Consider the following 9,475-nt stretch of genomic DNA (forward strand, 5'->3'; position numbering starts at 1 on the left):
TATATATATATATATTGTTGTATTTGGGGATGGGCATGTTGCCAATTTAGCCAATAAAAACACGCGCACTGTATATTTGGTGTTAATTGTTTCAGTTTTATATTACATAACATTACATTAATCATATTTCGGCCAGAGTTCTTTCGTCACACTTCTGTGACCTCATCTGTGGTCCTTTGTTTTCTTCTGTCTTATATGTGTGTCCCTCCTTTCTAACGATCAGCCATTTTGTATTTTGTATTCCTATTGCATGTGTCTACAGTTGCGCATGCGTATCCCTCTATGGGTGTCTACGTTTGTCTATGTTTTGTAAGTGCATGTGTGTGTATGGGGAGTGCCTGTATTATCTGTATCCTCTGTTAATACATGCTCGTTTATTGTGTCTATGTGTGCGCGCGCATATGTATTTGCATACCTTTGTTTACGAGGAACTGTTAAAATATTGACCAGTTTTATGCAGTCATCATCTTAACTAACTTTATTACTCATCTGCGATACCTTATCTTGCGTCTATATGAAATAGGAATTACATATATTTGCTTCGTAAAAAGGAAACTTGCATTAGATAAACGCTGTACTGCTTGTCAGACTGTTGATATCTTGTGTTTACGTGAAACCCAGTTCAACGTCTTTAAAATTTAAACTCTGTCTCAGATAAATCTTTTTAATTAATAGATACATTTCGTATGAGTATTTTACATGATTAAATTGATGATTAAGATCCTTATTTAGTGAAAGAATTCACTTTCGTGTCCATAATTTATGCAGAAATAATGTTTAATTGCATGTAAGCTTCTGCATTGTAGTTGCTGATATTAAAGAATATGATGCTTAAAAGTGCTTCTTTCTCTTTCTAAGGACTTAAATATATAACTGCATCTTATTTAAAGTTAAATTTCATATGAAATAAAATTAATTGTAACCATTTGCTAGCTATTCCCTTTTTTTTTTCCTCTCAAGACAGATTAATTGCCAGTATGTGTGTGTGTTTGTGTGTGTGCTTAATATTTTTATATAAAATGTAACATGTTTATCTGGCTGATAATATACCATATATGTAACTAAGTGCTGATAGCTAGTATAATTGCACAAGCCAGGTTTATCAATCATCCGACAATCTTCACTAAATTAATCACTACAAATTTTCTATTCATAAATTCCTATGTTTTAAAGCACTTCAGATCATACATATGTCTAATAAAGCTATATAAAGTAGGCGCTCTAATATCACATCCCAAAACATTACAGCCTAAATACAGATGACTCCTAACAAAATACAAACACACCCTTATCTTTGACTGAAGTTCTATCCACAAACTGCTATTCTTCTTTCTTCCTTAGGTCACTATTACCTATAACATCGGTTCCATTATACGAAGTACACAGGCCTTTTTTTGTTACAGATGTGAATACATGGCATATCTTGAAATCCATTCTTGTATCTAAATAACAGTTTAAGTGAAACTGATAATCGCCAACCAGGAACTGAAAAGAGTAAACTCGCATTACAGTATAATTTTGATATTCCATACAGTAGAGTGGAAAACCTTTGAAAGCATATTCAATTGAATAATAATAAAGTTTTGTTTAACGTTTTTAAAAATAGTCATGCAACATATATCCCTGTCTATTCTGTATCTATAACAATCTGAGGAATTTCAACCATGTTTCGTGGTCTGCTACCACAACAGCTCCTTTATAGGATCCATTAGCTCAAGACATCATCAGGAGGAACCACGTCCGGTTTCGGCCCCTACTCCTCTACCGTTTTGACGTGGCGGGGCCACCCCCTTTCGGAGGTGTCTTCAGCTCTGGTGTTGGGTGCATGTCTGCTTTCACTGTTTGTGACTGTTCTAATTCAACTATGGAATATCCCTCGCTATGGTTATTTTCCAGGAGGTTCTGGCCACACGTCTTACGGTTCATCAACCCGCGTTGTTGAATTACTTTCTTCTGACATACATTCCCTTGGTGGATTAGAATCCAGTTAGCTGAATACATCATCAGGAGGAACCACGTCACCATTCAATTGTCATTCCACTCAGTACTCTTGTTTAGTTATTTCCTACTATCCTAATTTGCCTAGAGCAGCAATATTCACGTTGTACACATGTCAATATAAACTTTTATTGTAGCTACTAATATTCAAACAGACAGTTCCTATACTTGTTTCAGTCGTTTAGCCCCACGACAAACTTGAAAGAGCAGTCCTGAACGATCAATGACCACTGATATTCCAACCGTGAAAATCATGTCATTTTCTCCCTTGGTATTGGTGTATTCTGAATACATTTTTCACATTATATTCTTTTAAAATATTTGCATTTTACTTGAGGGCTATTTGGTCACTTTTGTAGGCAGAGATATCAGTATATCTCCCAGTCAATGCCTGTCTAATATATCGTTTTGAGTTGCTTTAATTTTCACACGTTATCTCTTTCTTTCAGTGCTTGTTTGTAATGGTCATCAGTATTGTTCCGCGCTGCTTTGCAAATATCAGGCTAGAAGTTCAATTCATTGCTACTATAAAATATACTTTCTGCATAAATTGGTAGAATACTCCACGTGACTCACACATATTGAAATGGAGTGTAGAAAATTGGAAATGTAGTGTCGCAAAAAGATAGAAGATAATAGTCACTACTGGAAACTGCATGTCAAAGAGAAAAACGAACAAAACGATAATAGGAAATGAAAGAAAAAAATATAGAAATGAATACTTTTATTAATAGCTTTCCACAGATATCACTGGCAGATTGGAAATTCGAAAGCAAGTTCTGATAAATCGTGTAATATCAATAACATTACCTAGTTTAATCCTCACCCAAGGCTGCTGAGAAGGCCCTCGTGGTGGGTAATATAAATAGACACGAGTCGCATGAATATTTATTCAAAACGATAAAAAATGATCAGGAAGTTGAAATTAAGTAGACACAAGTTGCAGAACCACATATTGTAATCGTCGTCGAAGATGTATTTGGTGTCACTGTTGTAGTTGTTGTCGTCACATATGTTAGTTGTGGAAATTATGGTGATGGGAGTAGTGGTAAAGGATACGGCAATAGTGGTCGTATTTAGCACAGTAATTTTACAAAGAAGAGGATTAACTTCAGGTTAATGAAACATTTATCAAGTACTTTCTTAATGAAAGATTTATCAAGGATTTTGTGAGATTATTTTTAAGTGTTATGCATTAATTCCATTTATACATAACAGTACTTCTCTTATAGCGAATGATATATTCTTCACCCAAAAATATGCGTCTTCACTGTAGAGAACACACTCTATACTGACTTTTTAGAGAATCGCACTTTTTATAATGAATGATAACATGACTTTCGTTCATTTAGCAGAGTACAAACACACGACAAACAACGATATCAGTAATTCAAGACATGGACAACTGCATCTTCCTAAACGTAAAGAGTACAACCCCATTATGGAGTTCCAGTACCTATATGTTGTGCAACGAATCGTTGAAGTGTGGGTATTTGTGAGAGAGACAAATTACAAAACTAGTTAAATGGGTATGTAGCTGACACTTCACCTACATGTTGACACTGCTAGATATTCGGTTCTCTATGGCCCTTTTTTATCTTGCCTAAAAACAAAAGCATAACCGTCGCTCGCAACGGATTACGATTTGAAAAGAAACTTTTAGCTGTTTCAGTTGTCCCAAAATAGTACGTTCACTCTCTTGATCGTACTAGCCTTGAGCCAGCAAGACGATGAGAATGCTACTATTATAAGGAGAGAATATGCAACTGTTGTGGCGAGAGTACGACACCCTCTGATGAGAATAGACGAGACCACTACATGTAAATTTTAACAGTTTGACGTAGTTAATAGTCCAGGTACAGTTTATATTTCGAATTAGTGTGTTGGAAATATAGATAGTTTGGTTCGTAAAAGATTGTTGGTTCGTTGCGTGTTTGTTACTGCCGCTGTTTCTGTTTGTTACTGCCGCTATCACAGTGTATTCTTTATTTTCGACAATGTCAATACTACTATGATACTGGAGGCGTAAGGATATAACATCTGGCGACTAGGATTTTTCGAAGCTCACGTAGGTTATTTGACAATTGATGCGTCATACAAATTGCTAAGTTAGAGAACACCTATTAGCTTCAAGAGATGCAACAGGAACAACTACAAGATTTTCAGAAGCAAATATTACAACAGTTGAGTTACAGTGAAGTAAGTCTGAAAATACGGTAAGATCGTTTATGCCAGACGGCGTGGCGAACTGGATTTCTGAATTCACTTATAATCCAGAGGAGTGTATTACGTTTCCTGCGTACTATATAGAAGGTACGAGGAAATTTGTGACAAATTTGCAAACCATGGTCGGACGAATAGAAAGTGAAGCTTTTACTACGCAAAGTAGCTCCGGCCGAGTATGAACGCTACTGTAACTTTATATTACCCAAAAACTCGAATGAGATTTGTTTCCAAGAAACTATTGAATTACTCTCAAAGATCTTTTGTGACAAAATTTCGTTATTTAACACTCGAATGGAGTGTTGGAACTTAACAAAAAATGACGATGATAACGTTATTACATACACTGGAATAGCCTACCGTGTGTGTGAAAACTTTAAACTTCAGGAACTTACTCAGGATATTTAAAATCACTTATCTCTTCACAAGTCCTTACGGCAACCGAAAATCGAGAAATGGAGCAAGTGAACCGAGAACTTAACACTACAGACCATTGCAGAAGAATATCAAACAATGGTAAACCTGAAGCACGACGTGAAAAAAATTCATGAGAAAGATTCCGCAAAAGTAAAGTTGTGTCGACACGAAAAGCACAACGGAAAAAGAGTGCCAGGTCCCAATCCATGTAACAGATATGGAGGCCTACACTTCAGAAAGTAGTGTCCATTTAAAAACCGAAAATGCTATAGTTGCCAGAAAATTAGTCACAAGAGCTCGCACTGCAGGACAAAATTACGAGAATCGAACACAGAAAGTGAATGCGACACAAAAACAAGAAAATTCGTACACATAAAAACTAATGGTGTAAATATTAAACTACAGTTGGTTACGAGTAATGATGTGTCAGTCATAAATGAAGATATATGGAGAAAAATCAGGAAACCAAGTTTATGTAAAACAGCGAAAATTGCGCATGGCGAGACGGATGATAAATTACAGTTCATAGGCGAAATGTAGACAGACGTTGCATTTCGAGGATAAACATGCGAAGGAAAAATGTTCAATGTGAAGAATACAATCAATCTGTTTGGTACATATTGTTTGGAGTTATTTGACTTATGACACCTCCCCATAAATCTCTACTGCACAAACATAAATGGTTGTCCTGTTAAAAATGAAACGTCTGAAGATTTTTATTTACTTGTTTCAGTCATTTTGATTGCGGCCATGCTGGAGCACCGCCTTTAGTCGAGCATATCGACCCCAGGACTTATTCTTTGTAAGCCTAGAACTTATTCTATCGGTCCCTTTTGCCGAACCGCTAAGTTATGGAGACGTAAAAGCACCAGCATCGGTTGTCAAGCGATGTTGGTGGACACACACACACAGACACACACACATATATATATACGACGGGCTTCTTTCAGTTTCCGTCTACCAAATCCACTCACAAGGCTTTGGTCGGCCCGAGACTATAGTAGAAGACACTTGCCCAAAGTTCCACGCAGTGGGACTGAACCCAGAACCGTGTGGTTGGTTAGCAAGTTACTTACCACACAGCCACTCCTGCGCCTGAGGAAATTGAAAACGGATGTTTCCTCAATTTCTGTCGGAAGACTTAGGTCTATGTGAAAAGACTGAAGCCTGCTTTCAAGTAAGTGAAAAACGATGTGCCTGTATTTAAATCTAACAGAAAAGTACCGTTAGCGCAATTGAAATCATAAATGAAGAGTTGGACTGTTGGAATGAAGAGTTTACTGAGAACTAGTTGAGGTTGCGCGCTGGGGCCAAAGCCACACCGGTAAAATATCAATTGTGGCCGGAGACTGAGAACCCATGGTCTAGGTTACATATCGACTATGTCGGAATAACCAATCGTGGTAGACAGCTGTACAAAATGCCCAGAGGTATGCAGGAGCAACAAACCAATCGCAAAGACAACTATAATGTTGCTATAAAAATTATTTGCGTGATACGGTGTTCCAGACATGTTAGTTTCTGATAATGGAACTAAAATCTCGGGGCATGAATTCAAGAACTTCAGTAAAATGTATTCGATAAGGCATATTTTCACTCCACCTCACCAGATTCGTGGACACGTTCAAATGAGCATTAAGAAAAGCTAGGAACGAATTAAGAAACGACGAAGCACTAACAACATTCTTAAGAGTATAGAGTAACCCTCAATCCAAGTACAAATTCAGGAAGGCAGCGAGATGTCAGAAACTTTAGCACGCCGGGCGAAATGCTTAGTGGTATTTCGTCTGCCGTTACGTTCTGAGTTCAAATTCCACCGAGGTCGACTTTGCCTTCCATCCTTTCGGGGTCGATAAATTAAGTACCAGTTACTCACTGGGGTCGATGTAATCGACTTAATCCCTTTGTCTGTCTTTGTTTGTTCCCGCAATGATTAGCCCCTTGTGGGCAATAAAGAAATAACAAATTCAGGAAAGTCATCCGCAGAGTTGGTATTCATGAGAAGAATAAAATCGATTTTTGATAAGTCATTGTCAGAAAAATACGAAAGATGCAACGAAATATTTCGAAGTAGGTGATAAAGTGCATTTCAAAACCTGCGGAAATGGTAAAGAATGCTGGGAGAATGGCTTTGTAACCAAAAAAAATAAGAAGGGTGATGCATCAAATTAAAGGACCACACTGGGAACATAGGAAATACATAAATCAGCTAAAGAAAAGGCATATCGGTTATGACATATCGAAGAACGGAGAGAAATTCCTATGGAAGCAATTTTTTTATGTATTCGATGTCCCTGCACCGACAGTAATGGATTCCCGTAGAACCAGCAGGAGAAAATGGATGGGGACCGAACACCTTGAGCTAAGGCTCAAGCGTAAAAGATACTAAAAAATAATAATAACAAATAAAATGTCTTTATTCCTTCGGAACACGAATTCTCAACAGTAGCGGTCTGACGTATTCGGCAGTTTGTAGTTTGGTCTTCGAAGTCAAGGTACAGTTAACAGTTCAAGTTATTGTGTTGGAAATATTGATTGTTAGTTCGCTGCGTGTTTGTTACTGCCGCTGTTTTTCTTTTGTATTGTTATAATCGTCGACAATATCAACCACAGTGCAATATTGGTGGCGTTAGGATATAACAGCAACAGAACTCAGTTGGTGCTCATTTTCAGCCACGCAGAAAGAAGCAACTTAAAATGAAACGCTTAGTTCGCGGGTACAAAGTACTTTCCGGTCCTGCAAACGAAGCCACGACTATATGATCGTGAACCCAACGCTTAGCTCATGTGTCTTCATTTATCTTGCCTATATAAGTATATATACCAGGAGCTTCAGCACCAACGTTATAATCAGTAACCTCTTTTTGTCATATTCAGCATCTGTAGCAGGATGAGAAATAAAAGAACAATAACAACAACAAGACCAAAAAGAACAATATCAAAAATCCCTTACATCACCAAAGCTTTCAGGCAGAAAAGACAAAAGCAACTATTTCTCTTTCCTTTTTGTGGAAGAGGGGGAGGTAGGTGGGGGGTTTTCGGGTGGAGGGAGTTATTTTGTCTTGTTTTGTTTTTCGTAGTGCATAAGCGGTTGTACTTATTTACGGAAATATGAATTATGTTATTTGAGAGTTAAGTAGCCTGGCGTCAGAAAGATCGTTGTCTTTGTGACAATACAGGAGCCGCTAACATTTCAACTGGCTCTTTGTTACTGTATCCACTCAGCCATCTCAGTTCTCTTAAGGTAGGACATATTCTGACTACAATTCTTTTAGTCTTTTATATTCAATAAGACACACACCTGTATACATACATATAAAATCACACGCAGATATGAAATCACATATATACAAATGCAAGTACACACACCGGCAAACAAATACCTTTTATCGAATATGCGTATATTGTGTCACAATTAGTAATGGAATACATCAAACAGTCAACTAATGTCAGAAAAAATATACATTTTCCTAATGACAGCCGAACAATCATGAACAATCTGTTACACATGCATAACTCAGATGTCTGCAGAATGATTTATGAAGGACGTGTACCTGTATGCACAGATACACACACCATATCTAAATTATGTGTGAGTGTGTGTGTATTTGTGTATATGTAAGTATATGTTTGTTTATCTAAATACATACATACGCAGATACATATATAGAGAGAAAGAGAAATGAGTGAGATAGATCTATAGAATTATTCACTAGGTTACCAAAGTTTCTCACATAGCTGTTAAGTGTTAACATACAGATATTGATATACTCGTACATATATCTGAAAATATTCATTCACATATATATATGGAAGCATCATTATACTAGTACATTATATATGAATGTATGTGTGTATATATATACAACAACAACATATGCGTCTAAATATATAAATGGGGACAATCAACATGTATATATATATATATATATATATATATATATATATATATATATATATATACACACACACACATTCTTGCATATTTCTATATTACATACGCAAATACACGTATACGTGTATATGCGTATGTGCCTCTGTGTGCATAGTCTTTATACCAAGTTATATTGTTCATTATCCTTATAACAATATACATATTTACCGTCTACTAGTTTACTTCTGTTATTCTAATATAAAATACAATCTATTACTTTACTATTGTGTTTGTGGCAGAAACGCGACCATGTCTCGAGGGAAAATATTCAAAATATTTGTGTAGTATTAAATACATCAGAGTACCTCAGTTTTTGAGTGTGTATTCGTTACTGTTCATTAAATGCTATATTATCTGTCTAAGTAAGATACAATGTTTCCATTTACTTTATTTTTTTATTGAGCTCTCTACGAAAACGATTTGTGCAAATTTGTATTTTCGTTATGTTTGCGAAATTATATTTCCTATTACAATACTCTTTTCTGTAAGTTGACCCCTGCTTGCTAAACTAAACATATAATTCACGGAATTTCAGTTTCTTCTTTAAATTCCTCGATTTAAGGGTGAAGCATATGTTTCCGCTGACGTCAGCAAAACACTATTTCGCCTACTCCCTGTATTGGCATGTATCCTAAAACACGTTTTTAACATATATCCATATGCATTTTCAAATATTTAAGAACTCTTCTTTGCACTGTCCATTCATTTGTTTCATCATATTTCATACTGCATGTATGTTTGCATTTCTCTCTCTCTCTCTATCTCTCTCTCTCTCTCACTCTCATATATATATATATATATATATATACAAACATACATATATATATATACATTTATATATATATACATACATACATATATATATATATATACATATATATATATGTATATATATATATATAT

Source organism: Octopus bimaculoides, chromosome 7 (genome assembly GCF_001194135.2).
Source record: "Octopus bimaculoides isolate UCB-OBI-ISO-001 chromosome 7, ASM119413v2, whole genome shotgun sequence".
NCBI lineage: Eukaryota > Metazoa > Mollusca > Cephalopoda > Octopoda > Octopodidae > Octopus > Octopus bimaculoides.